Below are 27,554 nucleotides of genomic sequence, written 5' to 3'. Positions count from 1 at the left end.
CCCATAATGCTCTGCTGTTGTTTTGTATTCATTGTTATTTTATTTTCAAATTTATTAGCTTGTGGAAAAAGTTAATCTTGATATTTACCTCAGAAGGCTGCAAATAGAAAAGAGGCATTAAATGTTTTATTTAAATTTTATTTAATATGCCATTGATGTTTTTTCGTTTGTTTTTTGAAAGTTGATTTTGCACTATTAAGTTATATAAGCGTTGCTTGTTCCATATTCAGTGTTAAAGCAAATCAGTGTAGCAAACTGAGCAATAATTAACGTTTTATTCATGCACTTTCTCTTGCTACTTCAAGGCTTGAATGTTTGATTCATTCATTATTGTTATTTTATTTTCAAATTTATTATTAGCCTGTGGAAAAAGTTTATTTTGATATTTACATCAGAAGGCTGCAAATAGAAAAGAGGCATTCAATTTTTATCTATCCATTATCTACCACTTATCCTGTATTTAAGGTGCATTCAATTTTTATTTAAATTTTATTTGGTATGCCATTGATATTTTTTAATTATTATTATTATTATTTGAAACTCGATTTTGCATGTCACTATAAAGTTATATAAGCCTTGCTTGTTCAATATTCAATGCAAAACTTGTTTGGGTCCCTATTAAAAGGTTAATTTGTTCAACCTTGGCCCGCGGCTCTGTTCAGTTTTAAATTTTGGCCCACGCTGTATTTGAGTTTGACACCCCTGCTGTAATCTGATTTGCCCTGACTGTCAGGAATGAACACATCCCTCACAATAATCTGCGAGAGGAATTGTTCAGTTGTAGCATCATCCCAGAAAGGACAGGAATCTCCCAAGGTTGATTGTTCTTTCTTTCTCTCTTTCTTTCTTTCTTTCTTTCTTTCTTTCTTGCTGTTGGAGTGTTTGTTTGCTGGTTCTCAGATCGTAGGTCAGATTCACCTCATCTCATCGAGTCCACTTGTGGACAAAATGCCACGGCCGCGTTACAGAGCGTGTCGTGTTTTTGACTCGGCGTGCGCTCGAACACTTTGGTGTCCTCATCAAAGACTCATCTTTGAAGCCTTTGTGAAAAGTTCCGTCTCGAAACGCTCTCCGGTTTTTTTTATATTCCCCGTGTTCTGTAGCGTCAGCATATTCTACACAATTTGTCACAGCGCTGAAGGGCCCAAATGAATTTTAAATTCAGAGACTTTTATGCAACAGGGTGTTTTTTTCTTTTTTTTCTCTCTTATTGCTAATTTTACAATATCGCTGTATGTGTCTGTGTCATTTGCATCTTCCATGACACTGCTCTTTACGGCGTACCATTACTGATATGTAAATGAAAGTGTTATCGTTGTAACAAAGATTCATGTGCGTCAAAGAGAATCCGCTCTCCTCCACGAATAATGGTCGCTGCGCTTTGGCACATGCATAAAAATATGTGCAATTATTTAAAGGTCACATAGAGTGGTCCTGTTGCACATATATGTTAGTTATGGAGGTCTACTTACATATATTAACTTGTTTTTATGGTCAAAAACCTCCTAGTTGCTGTAAACTAGCCGATAGAAATCCTCTTTTCTGACAGTGTTTTTCAGCCGCGATGTTTCAGAGTGAACTTTCACCCCCAGAAGACAGAGTCTTGTGATTGGCCAGTACTATCCAGCACATCCGTTCTCAGAAGCGCAGCGCCCCCCTCTGGAACGGCGGATGCACTGCTCCTCATTATCAAAACATTGTTTTAACAGTGTTTAAAAATAGCTTCGTCACGACTCCCCGCCGCAGTCCCTTTTATGACTTTAAACCGGAGTCAGACCCAGAGTCAGAAGACACTGTCGCTCGTGAAACACCTCCACAACGGACGTTATTCTTCTTCTGCGGTTCAATGTACGCAACCGGATGTGCCCGGACTACCGCCCGGAGCGGGACGATCGGTTGTTCAGGAGAACCGCTGCTTACGTAACTATTACGGGATTTTCAGTGATCTCGTTGAGCCCCGAGATTACAATAAAACACAACGTTCTCAGCAGTGGCTGAACTGTTTGTTTTTTCGAACCGTCAGGGCTTCTTAAACAAGGTAATGACGCAGATACACACCAAAAAAAAACAGCGATAATAGGAACTTCCGGTCTAGTTCCGCTTTAAACATGTTGTGTCCAGATGTATTTTACTGTCTGGATGATGGAGAAGAGTAATTATGTTCTGCTAATCTATTCACTCTTAGTCATTTTATATGTTTGAGGAACTATAATGAATTGTGTCCAACAAATGATGCCAAACAAACTTTTCTGTTCTTCATTCGTACTTGGCTAAAATCAGACGCCTGTGGCAAATGTGGAAAAGAAAAGTTGACTGGATTTGCATTTGCCCAATTATACAATAAGCCTCAATTACAAGTGAGACCAATGATGAGGTCACACTGGGTGACAAATCGCTGCTCTGTGGCTTTCACACAACTCACCAGAACAGCTGTTCTTCCTCACTGTGTCAGATCTGAAGAGCAAAGTGGTGGAACGTTTCGGTTCCGCCGAGAGCTGCGTATGTGAATGTCAGCGACAGAAGTGTGAGCTTTCATGTTAAAGACTTGAATAATTCGCTTTGATAGAATTGGAGAACAACAAGCGGATTTAGTTTTTTGGGGTGTTTTTTTTTTTTTAACACACAGTCTTGTCTTTTTGTTTTTCAAAGTACTGATTCCGCTGAGAGAGAGAGTGAGTTATTTACTCCACACTTTAACATAATGCAGTTGAAAAGAAGTAGTTCATGTCTTCCCCCGGTTGATTTGTGTTAGTGCTGCCCTTTGAGATTCTCTGACATCCATCTGAAACAAACTTTAGTTTGAATGAACATAATCTATTTGGTGACTGCATTCAGTTCAAGTTATGTGTGTGTGTGTGTGGAGGGAAATGGTATAACAATAACAATTTGAAGTAAGGTTTTAAAGTTTGTAAACCAATTTATTCTTATCTTTCTTTTCTACTGATGGTTTTTGTAACCAAAATATTTGCTTGAGATGAGATGCGAGTTGAAGTGAAGAGAGTTTATCTTGAGATAGGGAATTACAAATACAAATCATACCCCCCCCCTTTTTGACTCTTTTGGGGTCTTCATACACTCTTAGAAATAAAAGTGCTAAGTAGGGCCATGTAAGGTTCTTCAGCTTGTCCCCATAGGAGAACCCTTTTGGAGGGTTCCACCACCTTTATTGGAACAGGGTTTTAAAGGGTTCTCTGGATCATTAGTGTTACCAAGAACCCTTGAAAAACCCTCCTACCTCTACCTCCTCCCAATTCATGCTTTCAGAATGAGCTTAAATAAATAGGAAAAAATGGTATTTGTCCCTTTTTTTTGGTGCGTGTGTTCAGCATTTCATTCAGCAAATACAAAGCACTGAAATTTGAAATATAAATATACATTTGTGAGTATTCAGGAATTACCCAGCTTCAACCAAATTATACATACTGGCAAATAACTTGTACAAACTGAGATGAAACCCAGTTTTCAATTTCTATGGAAATGCTAGAGTTAAAGATAAAACTCAATAATATATATATATATATATATATATTTCTATATAAGTACTCCTCACTGGCCAATATTGCACCCTGGCTGCTCAGACGGATGGTGAGACGTAAGAGATGAAACTCAATTTAGTGTGAAATCCACAGAGCACGTTTACCAAGCCCAGCTGGATTGTAATGGCTCTTTCCCAGTGAATCCCTGAGGAACACGGGGTGACGAGGATTTCATTGGTATACTCACACTTTTTTTTTTATGATCGCTCAGATTTTTAGGTGACAGCTTGAATCTAACCTTTAATTATTATTATTATTATTATTATTAGCCTTGAGTTTCATTTAGATGTTAGAGGAAATACTCGAAACAAAGCATTTTTAGAGGTTAAGTGCAGACAAAGACAAAGTTACAGCTCATGTAGAAAAACTGCAGACAATTCAGAGTTAATATTGACTTTATAATAAAATCATGCTTGCTTTCCTCTCACTGTGACATGCTGCTAGGACATGTCTAGCATGCACATGCTTTTTTATGGTTTTGTCATGTCAAAGTTATCGGTTCGTCATAAATTAAGTGCCATGTGTGTACACACGGTACTACGGAGCCCCCAAAGTGACGAAAAAAAGACGGGAAAAAAAATAATAGAAATCTCGAGTTTCCCAAAAAAAAAGAAGAAAAAAAAAGAAAAAATGAAAAAAAAAAAATGTTTTTCTAAAAATTTTGGGAAAATCGAGATTTCAATTTTTTTTTTTTTGTTTCGTCATTTTTTTTTTTTGTCACTTCGGGAGCTCCATACGATACAGATGGCAACCAAAGTGGCAAAATAAAATGAATTCAGCATTCTCAGCATTCCTGGCTGAATGAGTCTGCAGGTTTGAAAAGGCTTATATTTGTCATAAAATCATCCTCACACTGAACACTGGCAATCAAGCTACAATCACATGCAACGATATCCCTCCATGAATGCGCCTCTCCAGGTTGAAAGGACAGTCAGACAGGTTTAATTTCGCAATCACCGGCCAGCTCAAATACCTGATTGGGTGTATTTTACCGCCGCTCATGTAAAATTCAGCCGTTTTTGGTGAGAGTGGATTACTCGCACTTCAGCTCTCATTTCAAACAAGAAAAGCCATTATTCCTCCGGTTTATCACCAGCCAGTAAAAATGATTAAAACGCAAGCTGATTGCTCATAAACACTTTCTCATCACATTACAGAGAAGTGGCCCTGTTGACTCTCGACACGTGACGATTACTAACCCCGATCAAAGACGGCATTATTGGCTGTTGCTAGGACACCAAACTTTCCTTTACGTGAGTCACCGTGGGACGAGATGGGATTTGCGCAGTCTCGACACTTGAATGCGTCGCATCGAGTCCACACACTATGCACTTCAAAAAATACTTGGGATTCATAAGGGTGGGAAATCTAATGAGAAACGCTGAGCTGACAGGCGGAGGGAGCCACAGGCGGCAGCTTGGGGAGGAGATATAGGGCACCTGCAGCTGCACAGTGCTGATACCCAGTGCTCTGAAATCCACTGCTGATGTGAAACGACATGACATGTTTTCTCTGGTCAACAGCAACTTACATTGTAGAGCTAATCTCTCTTTTCAGGTTTTTTACTTTTAGTGGAATGTTTTACTGTCAGTGCTGGGTAACCACAAAATGTTTTTTTACACAGACATTTGAAAGGTGGACGTTCACCTGATTATGAAAAAAAAAATATGAGTGGACTTTTATTCCTCATGTTTTCATCACATTGGACTCACAAACAACACTCTTTTACATGCGAGTCTGGAATCTGTCTGCGTCCTTGTCCTCACACTAACTTGTTGGTTCAAATGAATTAAGAATAGGCGCGATAGCATTATGAAGCTGCTTTTTTTGTGTAATTTGACCAAATTTGGCCTGTTTTTTATTGATCTTCTACTCATAAAACTTAGTAAAGAGCAGCGTAGGGGTTATTAAGGAAGTGACTTTGACTTTTTTGTCCATTTTTTTCATTTTTTTTTTTCAATCCCAACTTTCTCTGTTGTTTTGGGAATGAGACATTTATCTCAGATCCACTTTTTGATGATCAAATAACACATTTAACTCTTTAGTTTAAATTTAGTTTTAAAAAAAAAAAAAAAAGTATTTTTTTTGGGTGAAGTGGCCCTTTAAAGAGATTTTGTAAGCATTTTATATCATAAATGTGTCTGTATTGTGTTTTCTATGTACTCCTGTTTAAAATGCAATTGATTTGAATTACTTTATTTTATGTCATTATCAGGTTAAAGTACACGTACAAAGAACAATTCACAAAAAAACAAAAATCGCTCAGTTGTAGAGCCACCAGCAGAGAAAGAATGTGACCGACACCGAGAAAATGTTACAAAATCCTTCAACCTCCATGTCAAAATGAATTTGCACATTAAGTCTGTATAAAAACAAGTGTCATAACAAGCGTTTTCACATCACACACTGGTTGGCAGCAGCTCCAAACCTCCTGACTGTATCCTTATATAAATTGTGTTTAAATACAAACTTAAAAATATATAGTTTTTTATTGTTTTTTGGGTGGGGGAAATAATCGCTGGCTGGATGACACTCAGGGGCAACACATTTTTCTTTTCTTTTTTTTTGACGTGTAGCACATTCACAGGTGGGTTTCGGTGGATTCAACATGCGTGGCTGTCACAGCAGAGAGCGGGGTTCACATCTGTTGTTGTGCTGAAACAACAAAATCCCCCACGGGATCTGCAGACGACTGCGGTTTCGTTTCAAACGTAAATAAACCTGATTGCTTTCTGTATTAAACTAGACCGCATGCATTTTAACCAAAATGTGAGCGAGCGAGTGCATGACCAAAGTTTTATTGGGGTCCATAATGTAGAATATATCATTTATACAATATGATATAATAACATTTCTAATGTGTAGTTGAGAAAGTTCGAAAATAAAATCTTCACTCATGGAATACATCCACATTAGGCTTGTGATGAGCAGCTGAGACTGTGCATTAGGTGTCTAATTGAGGCAGCCTGCTGTGAACCAGGCTACGGTACATCTTTCCAGCTGGGGGAGACATCTTAACTGGGATTATGGCTCATTTGGGAATATTAATGTATAATTAAGTATTAATAGATCTCTCAGATCAGTATTTAGACCGTGCATGATTCACAGTTCACCGATCTCTAGCAGGTTTGCGAATACGTTGAAATGTAAAATATCGGGGGGGAAAAATGTTCATGGAAAATGCATTTGTTTTCTGCTATAATAATAATAATAATATAGCTTTGTTTTGCAGTGTAATATCCTCTTGTTGTGACTGTGGCCGATAAGCAGCCCCAGACACGCCTTTAATGGTCGGAAAGCAATGATTTAATCTTCGATAATACTTTTTTATAATGCGAGATTATCATCCATTCTGGCTTTGTCGCTGCAGCAAGTTTTTTTTTTCGAAATGTAGCAGACTAGAAGTAGAAAACAAAATGAAAAACAAATCCTTCCATCCATCATCGACAGCATATCGTTTGAGAGATTGAGTCTCTGGAGAAGCTGATATTGGAGGAAAGACATCCCCGGACAGGCCGACAGCTTAACACAAGGCCAAGAGTCTCCAATTAAGCAAAACCCATATTTCTGTTTCTTTGGATTACGGGAGGAATTAGATTACCCTAAAAAAACATGCACAGACGGAGGAAAACCATTAAATGACTGCACAAGAATAATGATGCCTGTTATGAACGGATAACTTTCTGGCAAATGCAGCAGATGGACAGAAACGTGTCTGCTGTGTTTGTAAAAATGTTCAAACTAAAAACAATCATTGTTAACAGTTTAGTGTCATTAAGTAAAAGTATTTTCAGGTAAAGATGATATAGACAGTAGATCTGCACCTGTGTATTTAAGTGATTAAAGCACTAGTGTTTATGATTTTGAACAAACTTGTGCTTTTTCAGCTGATTGTACCTTTTTTTTATTATCTGGTTTTTCTCATTGCATGTAAAATAAGTGTGACAACTTCCAGAAATACATTGACTTTGTTGTCCACTGTTATTATGACTGTTTTTTATTAGTATTACCTTAATAAAGTAAAGTAGGTGAGACCTTTTATGCAAATTCTTCACAGATTTTGACCTATATCAGACTGCAAGGTTTACCGATTGGGGCAACAATAGCTCAGTTATATTTCTTAAAGATATTTAATGTACACAATTGTCATAATACATAAATATGTGACAAATGTTCCATATTTATATAAAAAAAATAAAAACAAAGACCTACAAGCTTGTAAATTAAAGGTTTTTTGTATTATTTTTCTTCAGTTTTGTAAGTATTATGTATTTATTTTTAATAAATATTCCTAGACATTGCTAGACAATTGTATGTGTAAACATAATTGATCAGTAAAACCCATTGAAATAGGTAATTCTATTCACCAAATAAGTGTTTGTGTTTTTCATCTTATATGTTTGTATGATTGCTGTTATAATTAGTCAGTAAAACTGTTTCTAAAAGAATAAACACATATGTTTCAATAAGATAAATACCTGTATGTATTTGTGTCTAAAACACTTGTTTTACCAGTAGATTGTGTGAATTTCCGGCGCAAACTGTAAACTCCCTGAACAGCTTGCGCATAATGGGACAAAAAAAAACGTCAACAAAAAGCACGTGTCGGCCCTCCGGCTCGCCGTACTTGGCTCCGCCATTGTTTGGCAGCTCTCACTCACTGCTAACCAGGCGTATTCATGGTTACCCACGACAACAAACCTAGAAGTGTCGAATGGATGTGGATGGTACTTTTAAGTGGCAGACGGTGTACGGGGAAGGACACACGCGAGGGAATCAGGTACTTTCATACTTCCGCTTTCACTTCGCCCGTGCTAAACATTAGCATTAGTAGTTAGCGTAGCGTTAGCTTCGCTCACTGTCACCCACCACGGGAAGTTTACGTTTAAGTAGACTGTGGTGAAAGACGGCAGCACTGAACGCAATGTGTCGCACATAAATGACTATATTGTGACTAATGTGTAGCGTTATGGTTCTGTTTTACTTTTGTGTGAAGTTATTTGACTTAGCAACTGCTGAATGAACCCGAGCCGTGTGACAACATCTGCACCGACGGCTTGTTTTCATAGTTTTGCCACTTTATTAGGTACATGCATTTAAGTGCCTCTTAATGCAAAAACCTCATCATAGCAGCAACTAATACATGTTAACATGTTCTATACGATTTGCTGAAATTCAAACCGAGCGTCAGAATGAGGAAGAAAGGCGATTTAAGCGACTTTGAACGCGGCGTGGTTGTTGATGTCAAACTGGTTGTTATTTCAAAAACTGCTGATCTACTGAGACATCCATCTCTGGGGTATACAGAGAATATTCTTCCCCAAAATAAGGACAAAAACATCCAGTGAGCGGCAGTTCTCCGGGTGAAAATGCCTCGTTATCCAGAGATCAAAGAAGAATTAACAGACTGGTTTTAAATGATAGATCAGCTTAAATAACTAAAGGGAGAAAATGCAGTAACTACAGCCAAGGAAGGCACTTTATCTCAGAGTACACGAACATGTTGCACCTTGAAGCCGATGAGCTGCAGCAGACGACCATACTTGTTGCCACTTTATGAGGTGATCTGTGTACCTAATAAAGTGGCCAGGAAGTGTTAGTTTTGAGCAGGCTCTTGTATATTGCAGTTAAAATGGCCCTCTCCATGCAAAGCAGCAAGCAATACTTCTGTCACAGTCGAAACTATCATCTGTTATTTATAGTGTGGCATTCAAGATGTTATATCAGCTCAGGCTATGGTTCATTGCACATATTATTGCTGTTTTTTTTTTTCCCCCCTTCCAGATTTTCATTTTGGAGATACATCTCAGAGAGAGATAGACCCATGATTGTTATGCTAATGTAGGCTGTTTTCCACTGAACCCCCTTGTAACCTCCAATTGAAGCTTTGTCGTTACACAATGCTCGACTGTACCATTGATTAAGGCAATAAATGCCATGATTGTTGAGGGGAATATAAACATATGGAGAGTGTGGGTGACGCTGAATAACTAATTATAAATAAACAACAACAAAAACCGTATCTTCCCATGTGTGCGTGGGTTTTCTCTGCAAAAACATGCAGTTTAGGAATGAGGCAAATTGGACACTGGTGTGCCCTGCCTTTTGCCCTTTGTCAGCTGGGATTGGCACCATCAACCTCATGTTGGAGGAAACTAAATGGATGTAGCAATTAGTCAGAGCCAATAACAACAACAACAATAATGATAATAATGTCTTTATTTTTAAGGACACAGTGCGTTTCCATCTCGGTCATCGTGTGAAGCAATATGTTCAGATGTTTTCCGTCTCTCTGGACCTGATGTGTAAGCAGTTTTGAGAGGTTGATATCGGGTTGACAATAGTCATGAAAGACACGCGAGGCAGCGTTAGAGAGGCCACGTTTATCCCGGATAAGTACGTAGAGTTTGTTTGACATGTTGCTTGGTTGAGGTTTACTGAAGGCTGACATCTGGCCACCGAATTGTTTCAGCCTGTGTGAACTAACGTCGGGGTCAACTGTGGGAATGGAAATGGCCGATATTGTTGTGAGTCATAAATGGTCCCGATATTGACAACCATGAACGTATAGTGATTATAATATATTATTATCTAATGTGTAGTAATTAGGTTTGATATTATTTAGTTTAGGTCATTTGATAGTGGTTGAAAATGTCCTGCAGCTTCCTGGAGTCTTGGGTAATTGTCTTTGCTCCAACAATCCAAACACTAAAGATATTCAGTTCAAATGTTCAATGTTTTGGCCTTTTTCCCCCCAGTGTTTTACAAATTCTTAGTATTGTTAGCGTGTGCACTGCTGAGCACTTTGGGTCATTATAGTTTTTTTTTTTTTTGAAAGATGAGTTAAATGATGAAGTCATTATGAAGTTTGTCAACAGTTAATCAGCAAATCTTTGGACACCGGGGTAAAGCTGAAAGATGAATATGTTAGCAGAAAATGGTTTGAAGTCGCCGTTGTGCCGTGCTGCTAAAATGTGAGAAACGGGTTTGCTCTGCACAGTTAGACCGTGTTATGATCGCTCTGGGAGTGATATGGAAATAATAAGAATCACCATTGTGGTACTAAAGGTTCACAATACCAGCCTTTGATAAGGGCATGAAAGTGGAAGGCTTGCCTCCTCCTAAAAAAAATGAAGGATCATCACTGAAGTCAACCCTGCACATGCAGTCATTTCCAGAAAGGCTCATGATGAGGTGCATTTCTTTGGAGATTTAAAGGATTATTGAGTCATTAATGGTAACCTATACGAGGTGTCATACCAGTCTGAAAATCTAAGCCCTTTAATGAACTAAAGCATGTCCTCACAGGTATAATCCTGTATTTTGACTCACATTTACTAAGAGAGGTGACTCTGAAGGCAAAGGTAAATCCTCTTATTGATTAAAAATGGAATATGCCATTTGTTCTAGCCCACTCTGATTTCCTGGTGTCAGAAAGTGTGGACTGAAGAAATGACATTGGGGGCACATTTAAAAAAAAATGTGAACGACCCAGTTAATTTAAGCTTAAGCAATTGCATAACTGCTGCAAAGATGATGCATTTCATTGTACTTAGTAATAGAAGAGGTGATTATGTTTTGTCAGTGGATGTTCTGTACATGTCTGTGTAGTGACAGCTTGCAAATGTCTTAATCTAAGTGGAAAAAAATACAGCTGTGAGTGCAATCATGAGCTAATCAGTAGACGATGCCTTTTGTCTAAAATCGGTTGAAATGATTGCTTGCTAAAATGAATAATGAGCAATTTGTCCACCATGATGAGCAACATTTTTGCAACCAAAATGGACTAAACAAACACTGGTTCTGGAGAATGTTCTTTTATATACTTAAACATTTAGTCGGTGACTTCATTTACAACCTCTCAGAGGTCACAGGGATTTCTTCACTTTGTTAGTTATGTAAAGTCCAATACCGTAATACATTACATTTACAAAAAGAACAAATTGTCATGTGAATGCCTGAAAAAGTCATTTAAAATCACCCAAATTTAGCTAAAGATTTCTTGCTTCAAATGGTTTTCCCCCCCATATAAGTAGGTTATTAATAAGTTATTACTGTTTTATCGATACTAAGCAAAAATCCTTATATGCAGTCATCGTTAGGGAAAAAGACTGTATTTCAGTTTCAGTATTCAACATGCAGTAGTTCAGTTATTTCAGGGAGAGTCTCACAGGTTCAGAAGTTTACCTGGATCCTTCCACCTCCGCCTGATTTATTTCAGCATTGTTGAGGACTGCATGACCAAAAATGAAATGGGGTGTCAATATTCGTCATGTCAGCAGGTTGTGCTTCATTAATCTGTCTGATTGATCCGCCTTCCATGTGTTGCAACGACCTTGCTTTGCACAAATAAGAACTGCACCCATGCCAGTGACACCTGATCTACTTGCTCGTGTGATGGATTTCTGCTTGACTTCTTGAAGGCACAGGACAGAGACAGATATGGCCAGCGAAGCTGTGAGTGCAGAGGGGGATTCTTCATGTGTAACAGAATCAGAGACCATTGTGAGGCAATGCAGTCATGATTGCAGCAGCAGATTGAGGTCATTGTGCTCGGTTGAATTGTTTACGCGGGACCGTGTGTTTATTGTAATGTCAAGGAAACCTCAGCGGTGAATCACGAGACGTCAACTTTGGGTTTAAAGTGATTGAATCGATTTGAGGATTAACAGTAGCTGCAGTCATACGGAAAGTGAATCCTCGGAGGTTTACTTCCATTACATCCACAACAAACATACAATCATAACAATCATCTTTAAAACCCACATGCTATGGCGGGAATGCACAGCCTCTAATTTCCAACATATCTTTTTAATATAATTCAGGCTGTCACTCAGGCTATACCCAACAGCTTCAGCAGGGTTTTACTCAAAAATAGCAACATGTCAACTGTGGAGACAGTCCCGGCGCAGTCTGTTACTGTCAGACAGTTGATGAATTTACTTCAGAATTATGTAACGCTGCAACTAATGATTATTTGGATTCATATTGATCGATTAGTTGTTCTCATATGCCTTTTCTTTGTCCAAAATGCATTCAGTTTTATTGATTTCTTTGCAAGTCAATCTCTTATTTAAATTAAAGTTTTATTTATTTTCTGTTGCCTTAAACTTGGGAAAGGTGACGTCTAGCTCTTAAAAACAGAACTACTGTATATGAAACCCTCCTAATCCTCATCATACATGCCATTTAAAATACCAAATATCCCCCTCTTGAAACTTTTTAATGCATTTTAGGTTATGTAATAATAAATTAAACATTTGATTTGTGGACTACTGGCTGTTTCGAAGCCATCAATTTCATTTCATTTCATTTATATTGTGTTTAACAACTCCCATTAGGTTTCTCTGTACTCATAGCAATATGCAACTGAATCGACTATTAAAAAGACACTTGAATTTAAATTATTCACAGCAGGAGAAAAACCAAACAAACAGAAACAAGGAGAAGGTTCAAAAGTTGGTTGTGAATGTGGTTTAAACTCCACATTGACTCGAGCCAGTCATCATCAGCCTAATCAATGCCCGACGGCACTCCTGGTGTTAATTAGCTGTTGTTTTAGGCTTTAATTATTTTCTTCCAAAGTAATTAAAAACTTGAAAGTGAGACAATATCTTTTTTAGAGAAACTATGCTGACCTTGTGGTAGCCTTACATGTGAATTTATACAGACTGATGATGATTACTCCCAGTAATCCCATCATAAAAAAGTCAATGTAAACATGATTATCACTCCATCACTCAGCTGTCAATTATTATAATAGTGTTTCCTGTGTCAGGGCCTTTTGTTTGTCTTTAACATAAGTGTGTCCTTCCTCTTGTGTTGCAGTGTGTGTAAAATTGCCACAACACTTTTATGATTTCATTCCCTAAATCTGTCTGACGAGATACACCTGCCTGAGGCCAATATTGCTAAACTTAGCTCAGTGGATGGCATCATGCTGAGACCATTTTCCTTCCTCTCAACCAAATTGTTTTTGTTCCACTTGAGGTGAGAAAAGGTGAAGTTTTTCATTACGGGATGTTTTATTGACCCACAAGGGAATTTGAGAGCAGTATAAAAGAGAGGGAGGTGGTGAGAGAGAGGGCTATTTTATCAAATCAATACACTTGGTTGTGTACGTACAACACAGTCACAGGTGGATGAGCAGAGAAATGAATAGTGAGATAACATCTAAATGTGTATGAGAAGTTTTTAAATATAAAATAATGACAATAATGACTGTCAACTTTCCATTTCCATACAGTACAGGAGTTTCTTCTGAGACCTCTTTAAAATATGGACAACAAAACAAACAAGCAGAAAACAATGTCAGAGTTTTTTAAATGAATTCCTTTTTGCAATTTGATCAAACCCTCCTGTACAGTTCAGGTAGGGTTGCACAACTTTGTGCATTTTCCTTCTTGCTTGCAAAAGCTGCTCGTGTTGGCCTGTGCATAAATCAGGCCGCAGAGAAACACTCTAAGGTGGCACAGATGTCCACAGAATATACAGATATTTCCAGGCAAACCTGGGGAATTGTGGCATGTTTAGTTGTGTTGTGGTTTGCAGGGAGGAACACCTTGTCCTTTACACGAGTCATGGCGATATGCCCTGGTAGCCCAGAGACCGGTTAATATCCCCCTCCAATTTGTTTCCCTGCACTACGACTTGCTGATTATGTTACTGCTTTGGTCGATGGAGGCCCTCTGGTGCTATAATTCATAATCACACTGTGACGTCCTGAAAAATTAAACATGAATGAAAGGGAAGAGAGATAGTTGGGAATTAATTAATCAATTCCGAATTGCTAATCAACCTAATACCAGTGAGGGGCTTTAATTTAAAGTAAAACTAAAACCCGTAACCACTTTTTTGAGGTGAAAATCAGTGTGTATGCGTGTATCTAATACTGTTATTTGCTGATGCTGGTGTAAATCTTCACATGGTAAAAAAATGGTACATCTACTGCTTCTCTGGTCAAACAACGGCTACTGCATTCAGATTCTGCCATTGGGTTAGGGTTACAGTCTCTCATCACCCTCTTGTCCAACCAGTGAGAGGCTTGTTATCCCTGATTCTTCCCCCTTTTATTAATGCTGGAGCCGACGCTATGTCGTCTTTCTCTTCCCACTGCTTGAAGCACTCCTCTCCGTGATTCAGCTCTCAGCCCACTCCCTTGGCATTTTTTCAAAATCAGGCATCCAGCAGAGAGTTTTATTCAGAGGAGGTCGTTTAGTTAGGCAGCATTTTTTCGACATGTTTGATCCTGAAAATGATGGGGTGAAGCTCTCCTTGTGTATTTTAAGTGTATGTAGTGTCATTTTTCAATGTACAAATATAAAAGCCTCGGAAAGACAAAACGTCGGTGTGCAATTAGCAATGCGGGACCGTTTGAGAGGGGGTTTTTCAGGCAGCAGTGTTCGGCTAATGTGCGTGACCCAAAGTGGTTTAGATGTCCTCAAATCTTTTTGAGGGAAAACAATTTTCCTGCTGCCACTTCTCATTCCTAAAATAATGGAGCTGACTGTTCGAGGACTAATTAGAAGTCAAAAAAAACCTTTCCCTTTTGTGCGTCACTGAAAAGTATTTTAAATGAGAGTTTGGATTTCTTTTATTTGAATACTTCACTGGTATTAGGATATGTAGTGTGTGCACTGGTCAGGCATTTGTTATTTACATATGTGCAGACAGCAGTAAGCTCCTCTCAGATGGCTGTTTAAAAATAAACGTCTTTCATAAGGATAAACGTCCCTTACCTTTCTGGTACAAATATAAACTTCCTTAAATGACAGTATGAGAGCATATGCTATACACTTCCCATGGGGCTCAGAAATAGAGCAATGGACTCACTCGTACTCCAATTGTCACATGGGATATGCTTCAGGCCTACATATGTAAAGTAGTTAGTGAATAAAACTTCCACTGTGACCTTGCGGTGGACACCGAGGATAACCAGAAGTGCAATACAGTGGTTTTTACTTTCAGGGCTTAGTTCAACGTTTGATAACGGGTTCCATTTAATCCCAAACACTGACCCGTTATACACAAACTGTTTTATTTCCTTAGGCTGAATGATTTTGAGATTGGCCTTCCCACCTCACTGCAATGGCCTTTATCACTCCGTGCAGTCAGTTATTTAGGCTGTTTCAGCTCACGGGGGGGAAATTTCCATGTGAGATCTCAATGGATGCTGATCTTGTCTGAAGTCCCCAAAAGGTGTGAAGTTAAATTAATTTCATAACCCTGTTCATTTGGAAGCTGCAGCGACGTTGACATGTAGTTAATCCAGCATAAGGGAAGCTTGTGTGGCATGGGTTGACACTATCACATTTTCGCTCTCTTGATTGGCTGACCTCTGTAGTAAATTCAAAATATCTTCCTATGAACAACTTCATCAAATCCATCCATCAAAACAACGAAAGTAGCTCCCGTATGGATACAAGTACAGTGGAGCCAGTTGGAGGTAATGTGGTTACAGGGAAATGATTGAAACCTTTTGCTAGAACATAGATTGAAAATATTGCTTGTAAAGTTTTATTGAGGGACAATCAAAATCAAAAGTGTAGAGTATAATTCTGGCCTTCATCTATGATCTTTTGGACTGTCATGTGCCCATGTTCATGGCAGTGCTGCAGGGATTTAAAAGTGGATGTTTCGCTGATGCCATGTTGAGAATATGTGGGGAAAAAAAATCATCTCTGATTCCTTTATGGAGTCAGGGTTACATAGGGCTCTTCAAAGTATGAAGTTAATCTTGTTGTTAAGAAAAGGTTGTATTGAACAAAAGTACAGTACTTCATTGTTTATGAGGGTGTCGGGTGTGAGGCTTCTTTTCTTCCACTGAAAATTGATCAGGTGTTGTTAAGGGATCATGCCAACAATCAATTTCCATGCATTATCCAGCATTTTTGTTGTTGTTTACATCAGATTGGAACATGCATGGCTTTTCAGTTTTATATGCTGAACAACAACAGAAGCATTACCAGATGATGAGTCGATGGGCAGGACAGTTACTTGTGTGAATGTCATGTTTTTTGTTTATATGAAAGGCACACTTGTAATCAGGCGGTGCTGATGACGGTAATTTTGGTTGCAGAACTCCGGCTTCAGTTGTAGTGATGAGCTTTGATTGTAGCAAGAAGTGGTCATAACATCATTACATATTTTACCCTTGACAATCAGGTCCTGTCATCCATCGAGGCGGATCTCAAACTGCATTTTAAAGACTCTGTGCCACTTCTTCCTTTTAAATTTTACATGTTGTTTTCTGTCTTAATGTAAGAAATATTTTATTTTTGGGGGATTAGGGAGAGTGGAAAAAAAACCAACTTTTTTTTATGTAACCTTGGTTGCTTGTGTAAGAACTCTGCTGCAGGGTGGTTGCCAGTTGTATTTCACACAGTGGATTTTTTCTGATTACTCTTAAACCTATCAAAAAAAAATACAGCTTGGAATGACTGGATAAAAACAATCTTACCCTGGTATATTTTGAAAAAAAAACAGACTTGGCCCCCTATCACTGGTATTCTGTGATGAAAGATAGCAGCTGATTACCTGCCAAGTCATTTAAAATGACTCCAGCTCTAAATCCAGGATACAATTCTGACAGAGCTGTGTGTCTGAAGCAGCCAAACATCTGGATTAATGTGAAGATTTGGCTGGTTTTGCTCCTCCAGAGCAAGTGCCTGAATCACAGGGACAAACCGAACCAACCAACATAGTTTTTGTCCAATATATTGGATCTGTTGCATCTGAGTAGCGCTTACTCCGTCCCATGAATCTGTTTATTTCCCTTTAGTGAAAGAAAACAACAAGCTTTTTAAATTATATTTCTAATAAGTTGTTTAAACCAGACGAAACCATAATCTGTAATTCTCTCCTGAGTAAACTCTATGATTTATAATTTTTCAATTTCATTTATGTTTTCTTAAACGAATGGGATTTGGGGGTTTGTAATGCATTGCATTAGTAGGCGAGGACTGGCTCTGGTTCATCATTTAAATTCAACCGTTTAAATCAATAAGGGGCTGCTGCTTTGAGCCGCTTTGCTAGATAATGTACACGGAAGCTGGGCCTTGTTGGTACTCGGTAAAAGAAATGTCAGTCTTTATTTTAGCTGGGTTTGACACCGAATATTCTTTTTGTCAAATCCAGTCATCCGCTTTTTTCTGCCAAAACTCAGTCTCATGTTTTCTTTAGTGCCAAATACTTTCATTTCCAGTATGTTGTTTTAAAGTAATGTATGTGTTTTGTACTGTGTACTAAATACTCAGAACTGAATAATCTGCAGTGTGTATTAGGGCTGCACCTGATGATTATCTTGAGGGTTTTTTTTGATTAATCGTTTCATGCATACTCGAGCCAACAAAGAGGGAAATAACACATGGAAAACATAAATATGCATTGATCCAGTGAACAAAAGATATCACTCCGCCGTGCACACTCTACGTCATGATTTATCGCCACATACTCACACGGCCATCGCCCATGTGTCAATCCTGAGTGTGCACCAATTCCAGCGTTCAATAAACCATACATGTCCAAAGTCTGGCCCAGAGGCCAATCACAGCCTTCATCCAGATTTTTGTATGGCCCACAGCTTTTATTTTATATTTAGCGCATTTGCTCAGCTGGTAAGGAGTTGCACTTTGAAACCGGAGTCCAGGGTTCGCAACCCAGCTGTGGTAGACAGATGTATAAATTCATCTTCTATTATGATATCTGACTCCAGATGTGAAGGAAAGGCAGAAATATTTTATTTGCTCACTCCTGCGTGGCTTAGATTTGTTTGCATTGCCATTTTAAAATCATAATTGAGACAAGGGAATTCAAATTATTATTATGCAAAGCTTACATTTATGGCACCGACAGACAGTGCAGAGTCTGGCTTGTGTCAATGACAGATCATCCCAAGTTATATTTAAGAAATGCATTTGGCACATTAACTAGATTAAGGAAGGGCAAATTAATATTTGCTGAGAGACACCAGACCTGTGTGTTTTCTTTCTAAATATATAAGCAATATTGTGCCTGGCCTCTTTGACCTGATGTTATGATGGCCTTGGTTTAGCTTTGGAGAAGACTGACAGCTGTTGCAGTGAGAATCAGGAATGATGCAGGCAGTTAAATGGCTGGATTCAGTCTGACCTGACCTTCTGATCGATGTCCTCCTATTTAGAGCTGGCATGCTCACAACCCACACTTTTTTTTCCTGGACTAATAAAGATGGCACTGACTGCTGCTCTTGGTCTGGACTGCCAATACTTTGAACACTCCCCATCGATTCTCATTACTGTTAATGGTTCCTTTGCTAGTGGGAACTGGATGAAGAACGCTTCGAGATCTGGCTTCAGGCAGGGTCATTACGTTATGATCCTGGTTAGTGAAATGGCGAAAATAGTGTCAGCTCTCCTGTTGACCAGCTCCTTCAGTACACCGTGTCAGTGTTGATCATTAGTTCCTCGTCAAATTCACAGGAGGAAAGGAAAAACTAAAAAAGCAATGCACATTTTGCAGTTATGGTCATTAGCCTTGCTTTAGACCTTGTAAATTGAGACAGACATCTCAGATTTGTTTATGAATTAAAAAAACATCTGTTATTCTGCCCATCCACAGGTGTTTCATATTGCTGGAGGGACACTCATCGTATCATAGTTTATAGGTGGGATTAAAAAATGGGAACTAAATAACTAGCCTGTAAAATTCGTGATGAATAATGACTGAAAAAGTCCACTCACCGAGATGAGATATTTGCAGCGAAGCGCAATGTTTACATTCGACACGCACAAACAATTATGAGTCTTTTTGCAGGTGTTTGGGGAGTATGAGTAAATTTGTGACACATGTTGTATAACAGTTTTTTTTTTTTTTTCCTTCTTCTGGCTCCACAGAAAGCTGTGTTTCAGGATAAATACTAGGGTGTGGCGTTAGAAAGAACTGAGTTTTTCCAGTCTGCCTTAGCACACTCGTCATCTCTGCTCCAAGCTAGTGGCATGGGAATGCATTAGTTGCATCCAACAAAACTTGCCCAAATCTCTGAACCGTTGAACTGACATGCAATGTGCTGAATGTGGACAAAAGGTATAAAAAGATATCACCTCTACCAAGTTCCTATTTTCTTTTCTAAGATACTGATATTTTTCTTAAAGCGTGATACCAGCTTTGGGTTAAGGTTACATATTATATAAATGTGGGTTATAGTTTAGGTCCTGAGGCTCAGAGATGAACTCAATGAATCCCTCAATGTAAGCCCCGACAAACGAGTTAAAAACCATGTTGTTGTTTTACGTTCGGATCTTAACGTTGAAGCACACATTAAAAAAAGACTTGCGCTGCTTTTTACCATCTGAAAAACATTGCCAATGTGCGTCAGTTTCTCTCACAGGCAATCACAGAGAAGGTAATGCAGGCCTTTATTACATGCAGACTTCACTACACCAACTCTCTGGTCTCCCTAAGAAGAACATCACTGAGCACAGATACTCCAGAATTAATCTGCATGTTCTGACCTGAAATGGAGCGCACATTATACCAATTCTAAAGTCTCTGCATTGGCCACCTTTTTTTTATAAATGCGTTTATTGGTTTTCAAGATCTTAATGGTCTACATCCTACTTAATTATCAGATTTGCTTGTGAGGCGCTTTGTCACATTACTTTGAATGAAGACTGCTGTGTAAACAGAATTGGTTGATTAATAGTAACTTTGTTAGAGTACACTGGGCAGGTCAAAGGAAAATGAAAACTCCGCTCATGTGAGCACAGCGTCCGCCTAAGTGAATGAAATGAAACAGAATGAGTGTTCAGTCAGATTATTGAGCTACAGCTCGAGGATAAAAAGGATAACCGCACTTGTCTGGTTTCCCTCAGCGAAAATAATCACACCCCGTCGTCTCCTCACTCCCCTATGTTCCTTCCCAATTTCTAATTGCTGCAATTCATCAACTAATGCAAGGTGGTGTCCCTTTGTCAGCACAACATAAATACTAAACATTTCTAATCACTGTGTAATGATGAAGGCTTTAAATGCCGAGACAGCATTTATTGACCTTGCACTACTTCACAGTGTCTTTGCACAGCTCTGGAAAGTTAATCACAGCAACTATAATTTTCCTCTTTCTCTGCAAATTAGAACACTGCCACACTACTCATCTGGCTGATATACAGTACGCTACTTGTGAGAATAACAATAGGCCAACTGTGTTTAAGAATAAACCTTAGAGGACTGCTTTTTACCTGCATGGGGATAATGACAGCTAGGGTGTACTTTGGGTTTTCATTATGTGGTGTTGTGTTTTGCTGGATCGGAGATGAAGCCAAACTACTTCAGTATTGTCTTTGTCTGAGCGAAGTGGCCTGCTGCCTGATCAAAACTCGTCTATGACTGTAGCACCACAGGTACAGTCCGAATACTCTGTGTACTTCACCAGGTGTTTTTGTCTAAATCGGATGGTTTCAGGAAATGCAACAATTCACCAATTTGCACTCACACATTTAAGAGAAAACTAGTAGTGGGTGAAAAGAAAAACTTCAATTAGTCTTCCAAATGTACCTAAAATTTGACAATAGCCAAGAGTGTGTACAAAAGCTATCGTTGTGTCTTTATGCTTGACATAAGATTTAAAGTGGGTCTAGTAAGTAAGTCAAGGTAAGTGGAAATGTCCTTTGTTAAAGAGTTGTAAAAGAGAGTTAAAACGTGTTTTGCTTGCAGGGTATCTGCCTTTATTTGTTGTCCAAGAGGCTCAGGTGCTGTCTGCCTCTCAGGCTATTAGTACCTCAAGTCTGTTGTCAGATTCCGCAGCAGATAACAGCAGCTGTATCTCCTCTAATTGTCTGTAGCCCGAGAACTACTAACTACTAGAGATGTGGGCTGCATGTCAAATACTTTTCTTCAACTAGAGTCTGTGCCTGCATTCTGGCAAACGCACAAATTAGAGACCTACTCATTGCTCCGTGTTTAATTTTTTCTCCCCCATGATTATGAAAGAAACTGAAGGAATACCACCATGATATGTCTTGATCGGTATATGCTCTAGGGCTGGGTATTGAATTTCAATACTTTTCGGTAATGTCCAGACTTTTACTAAACTACCTACTGTAGCTTAATAAATACCCCTCTTGAATGGTTATCAGGACAAGTACGGCGGATACAACTCAAGTCTCTTTATGAAGTTTTATTGCACACGCACACAATAAACATCGTGAAACTGCAATGCAAACACAAAACCCGGAATTAACCAACACAACGATACAATATTCATGCATCATTCCGTCTTGTTTTGAAACATTAGCAATGCTAGTTTATAGACACTCACCGACAAAGGTGCACCAATCCTGACAGTCGGTTAAATGAAAATTAAACCAAAAGGTTGGACAACTTCGCTTTGTGACGAAATAAACCTTAAAGTATTACGAAAGATAATACTCCGATCATCATTACAGTAATCTGGTTTGATTGTAGTATATATAAACTATGGAGATAACGTGCATTTGGAATGAGGTGGTATTTGTTACAGTAAATGTACACACGTATTGCCTTACAATACTCATTCCCACTCATCTGCAAAGTCAGAATTATCAAAAAAATAACCCTATCAATTATCACTTATAATAATATATGTAGAGCAATGGTTTCACCTGTTCGAAAGTTCTGCGGGTATCAAAAAACTATCGTTTGGGAATCAGTATTGTCCAAATTTATGTGACGGGTGTTGTAGGCGAGTATGCCGTTAGAATCCATATGAGGTATAACAGACTCTACATGTTCTGCAGTTAGATTGCTGCTTTTGTCTCAGCATTAAGATCACAATGACTCTAATGGCCATTAGATGATACGTTTCTCACATACTTATCATCTTTGTCTTTGTTTCTGACCATTATCTACCGAAAACAAGCCAGGAGGGTATTGGAGGGTAAATTAACATTTTGGCCACCACTGCACCGTTAATGACTGCGAGTCTAATGCCAGTTTTCAACTCTTGTCCAAAACACACACAATCCAGCTCATTTATAGAAGAGCCAGAGTCAACAATGCTTGTCGCTAAACCTGTTTCGAGGAGGACTCATTAACATGAGTTGTTACTCTTGTTTATAATTGTGCCAAGTGGGAACTTGTCAGTGTGAAGCACGATAATGAGGAGCGACATTGTTACTTTACTTTGCGGCGTGTGTGCATGTGAATATGTCTTGAGATAGCCTAAAGTGCGTGCCACTTATATAATGTGTGCTAACATGAAATTAAATGGCTGTCTTTGAGAAGCACAACAAATAATACTTGGTCAACCCTAACCCCTGATTATATGAAGATATGTTTACGCTCTAGCCTAAAATAGAGGTGCAAACTTATTGCATTTTTTTTCTTACACGGATTGTTGGAACAGGTTTCATCTTTGAGTCTGTTAATCATTAACCGTAAATAGTAGAAACACGTCTTTTTTTTCTCAGTTTGAATTTGAAATTATGTTTACCAGTGGCACATTAATTACTGTGACATCCAGGTAATGAATCACAAACAAATTAAAACAAATGCGCAGCATAAACATAAATACATTAATGAGGCTTTTGTTTGAAAAAAGCTGCTTGTGTCAACCTGTCATTAAAGGGATAGTTTGTGTTTTTCTTCAAGTGGTGTATGAGGTGCTCAAGCAGAGCTGGTGTTTCACAAAACTAGAACTATGATTTATCCATGACTTTGATGTGACAGCAGAGGATGTTTGTCGTAGCTCTGCACCAGTACAGATGCAGTTCAGATGCGGATTCTCACCTCACATTTGTTTTCATGCACTTTGATTTCTTCTGCTCTCTACGTTACACTCTTAGAAATAAGGGTTCCAAAAGCGTCCTTCTGCAAGGGCTGAGGTTCTACCTGGAACCATTTGCCTCTGAAAAACCCTTTCCCAAAGAAAGGGTTTTTCAAGGGTTCTTGGTAACACTAATGGTTCCAGTAAGAACCATTTTGATCGAGAGAACCCTTTAAAACCCCTTTCCTGAATAAAGGGTTTTAAAAGGGTTCTTGGTGGAAAGGTTCCACCTGGAGCCAAAAAGGGTTCTCCTATGAGGACAAGCTGAAGAACCTTATATGTTTCTACTTAGCTCTTTTATTTCTAAGAGTGTAGTGCTTTGGCTGACGTATGCCACCGATGTAATTAGTTAAATTAGTAGTAAATTAGTTTTTAAATTCTTATGGAAAATTAACCAACAAAGGGTTAATCATAGAGATTTTTAGCCCTGACCTGAGTGAGACACGGGCCACACAGTGTTTATGGGTCAGTTAATCTTTCTGTAGAAGATATTAGGCCAAGCCACACAATGCACAAAGTTATCAGCCTGTCCTTCCTCACACCTTTAGAGTACGATCTGTGTGGACTTGTGTGAAGAAATAGACATCCTGGGGCAGTTGCTTCTGCAGGCCTCATTCTAATATGATACTCAGTAGACAGTATTATGACCTAGTTTATGCCAGTCATGGAGGCAAATGGGTTAAAGCTCCCATTTTTTAACTGGCCATGGAAGACTGTCTGTCACTGCAAGATCCTTTTGTGCTTCCTGTCAGAGTCTACAAACACTCTTTATACAGCCAGCTGGAAGATGTGATAAGAGCGTTCTCTTTCATATGAATAATATTCAAAACACTTTACTGCTATTGTCATTGGTTTTTGCTGAGAGCTTGGTTGATGCAGCACGGTGACATGCACACACAAACACACACACACACACTTACTTGGCAGAGGTTTGTTGGTCAACCTCTTTACCGGCTATTACAGTGAAGCACAATTTGATCTGTGATCAGCTGCATGTGTGAAATGGAGAGGAGTTTTTTTTCCATTATTCAGTTCATAATACTGACTTTATACCGACCAGGGCAAATTGCTGCCAATTTGGATTTTAACATAGTGATGGAGTCACTTTCAAGTCAAGTGCAGTCCTTTACTTGCAAACTCGGTGCGAACCCACTGCAAAAGGGTGAAAAGAGGAATTAAAGTGAGTAAAGGGAGTGGTAGTTAAAAACAAAATATAAGTAGCATTTCCTTTCTCACCCGTGTTCCCCTGATAAGGCATATTGCAAAGTGCAAAGAGTCTTAATTAAACACATTTTTTACCCAGTAAAAATGTATATTATGAATTTGTTACATATACTGCACTTGAGTAAGGGAACTATTAGCTGGTTTTTCTGCTAAGAATAATACTACATATAATGGGGTAAATATTGACAAAAATTAACTAACATATAGAGTAGCAGCTTATATTTATAATATAGCACTGACTGTATTTTTTTTTTATGCTGTAGGACCATGAAAATGGGCGCTTTCTGTGAAGTATACACTTCTATATTTACTTTGAGAATGAACACGACAGAAACCCTGCACAGTGCAAATCTCCATAGACATTTGGGTTGTTACTGAGGTGTGCACTAAATTCCCGACCATTCATGGCCGCGGACTAATATTGGCTCTCTTCTTTGCTTGATGTGTCTTGCTCTGTCTCTCTCACTGTGTATCTCGCTCTCAGACACACACACACACACACACATGCTCACACTCGCAGACTGAGTGAATTAGCGCCACTTAGGCCCACCTGTTTCCAAGGCTCAGTACTAAACTCTCTTATACCTCCATGCCTAGAGAGACAAGAACAGATGTGATTGCGTGATTGGCAGAATAAACCTGTTCATCATCTTATACCGTCTAATTTATATTACACTAAAACCATCATTTGGAAGTTATGTTAATTAAATGCATGCCATTGAATTAGCATAGAGCATTGGGTAATTGTGGACCTGTAGTACTGTGCAAAAGTCTTTCGGGCACCACCAGCTTGTATTTATGTCTGTGAAATTCTGTGACCGCTGGCAGTTGGATTGGAATGATGTGAGTGAAATCTGGTCTGAAATATTACCAAGCTGTCAATGAGATCAACTCGTGTAATTACTCATGTAATTTGTGTATGGAATGCCCAAACATTTCTTCAATAAACCTGGCCTAAAATACGTTTTTCACAGCACATACTGTATTTAAAAAAAAAAAAGAAAAGAAAATAGTAGAACTAACACAGGTTTTACCAGTAACATTATTTACACTATTAGAAATAAGGGTTCCAAAAGGGTCCATCTACAAGAGCTGAGATTCTACCTGGAACCATTTGCTTCCGAAGAAAGGGTTCTTGGTAACACTAATGGTTCCAGTAAGAACCATTTTGATCCAGAGAACCCTTTAAAACCCCTTTCCTGAATAAAAGGTTTTAAAAGGGTTTTGGTGGAACCCTCCAAAAGGGTTCCAGGTGGAACCTTTATAAAAAGGTTCTACGTTTGTCGTAGCACATCTGCACAAAACTGACTTTTATATGCGACACACACAATTTAGTGATGAGCAAAGCAGTTATTTCCAATGTAGAATCAGTTCATTAAAAAACACACTAAAATACAGCAGAACGCGTTGTGATTTGACTCACGATCAATGGCTTTCAGCAGTGCTGCCATAAATTACACCAGACTCCTCTGTTGAATATAAAGATTTTAGAAATTTCCTCGCTAGATGTTGGCGTTTTTTTTTTTTTAAGGATGTGTTTTTAACTGATCCACAGTTCGTCATTGTTCGGTTCGATTCCTGTGTTGAATGTTGTGCTGATGACTCCTCCAGTGATGATACTCTCTGACCAATCAGTGGCCGGCATTCTGCCGCCGTCACATTTTTAGTATCAGCAAAAAGTAAAACCTGAAGTAGTAGAGATGAGCCGTGCTAGAACTGTATAATGGAAAAGCACCATTAGTAAAAGTGTAGGTCACACTAAATACTTAGGTAAGGTAGAAATAATTGTAGTGTATCGTCGCTACAACATTGCTAAAACAGCTAAATCTAATGGTGGCCTAAGACCTTTGCTCAAAACTGTAAGTGCACTTTCATGTGCACTTTTGTCTCCTTTTATACAACTTTAGATTTGTCATGGAGCCTAACAATTTTTTTTTCATCATTAGTTTTGTGCTGCATAGACAAAACTAATGTATTTTGTTTGGCTCTACTGTCCCTCGCAAAATGAAACACACAAGTGGGCAAAATCTCCCAGTCTAAAATGCAGCACAGTGAGCTTTTGGTTCAATGAGCATATCATCAAAAGCGCTCTTCTCTCTTTCCACAGCAGCAGTTTTGTGATGGCGATACCTAATTACTGTATCTTTAACTCACCAGCCTTTCTGTATTTTCACAAAGAGAGAAAAAAAACATAGGGATTGGATATCTACTTGACTAAAATGGCTGTTGAAGCACCCACACACACTGTTCCACTCTGTCACATTTTAATGCAAATACAGTGTCTGGTTTTTCTTTTTTTCTTTTTTAATCAGCATTTGTAACTCGAAGCAAGTCTTTCTGAAAGTTATTCTCAGACCTAAGATATCTTTGGACGGATGTAGGCAGAGATTTCACTACTGCTTCTAACACATGTGAGAGCAGGCTCCTTAAGTCGGAGCATTTCTGCTCAAGTGGCCCTCAGCATGTCTGATAGGAAGCTCACACTGCAGACAAACAGTGGTTTCGTAATGAACAATTAGAATAATAGTTATATCTCTTCACTGTCTTGCAGAGAGAATCTCAATTCTCTTAAAAAGAATAGCTCGGGTGATTAGGATTGACTGGGATCAGTTGCAGAAGAAAGAAAAAGTATGTGTGTGTGCATGCGTTTCATTGTGTAATGCAAATATATGCGCGCCACATCTTGTATCATGTAGCTGAAAGGCATGGTTTTAAGATATTCAGCAGTTCCCTTGAGTTTACTTCTGCTCATAATCTGCCTTTTTCTGTACTTTTCCCTCCCTAATCACAATATCGCAGTCATACCTATCAGTCTAAGCCGGGGATAATACCGCCGAGACTAACTGTGTTTTTCGCCCCAAAGTGAGATTCCGCGACAAGTTCATGACGTTACATATTTGTTTATCTCGACACCGACTAACGGCTCAGTCAGTCAGCGTTGTATGAACTGTGATAATGGGTCTGATATGTAATTTCGGAGCGATTCAAATTCTTTACTTTTATTGGATCTGCTA

At 38.7% G+C, this 27,554-nt stretch overlaps 1 protein-coding gene across 1 annotated transcript in view; it reads left to right on the top strand.

Moving 5' to 3' along the window:
- The first annotated feature begins 8,257 nt into the window (after positions 1-8,257).
- Positions 8,258-27,554, top strand: part of enox2 (ecto-NOX disulfide-thiol exchanger 2) — a 176,871-nt gene continuing 157,574 nt past the window's right edge. The window contains exon 1 of the mRNA XM_083891162.1: positions 8,258-8,316. The gene's annotated coding sequence lies outside the window, so the exon portion shown is untranslated. The remainder of the gene's footprint in view (positions 8,317-27,554) is intronic.

This window comes from Microchirus variegatus (assembly GCF_963457635.1).
Source record: "Microchirus variegatus genome assembly, chromosome: 6".
Classification (NCBI taxonomy): Eukaryota; Metazoa; Chordata; class Actinopteri; order Pleuronectiformes; family Soleidae; genus Microchirus; species Microchirus variegatus.
The sequence above is the reverse complement of the archived record's forward strand: the minus strand, read 5'-3'. Positions and strand labels throughout refer to the sequence as shown.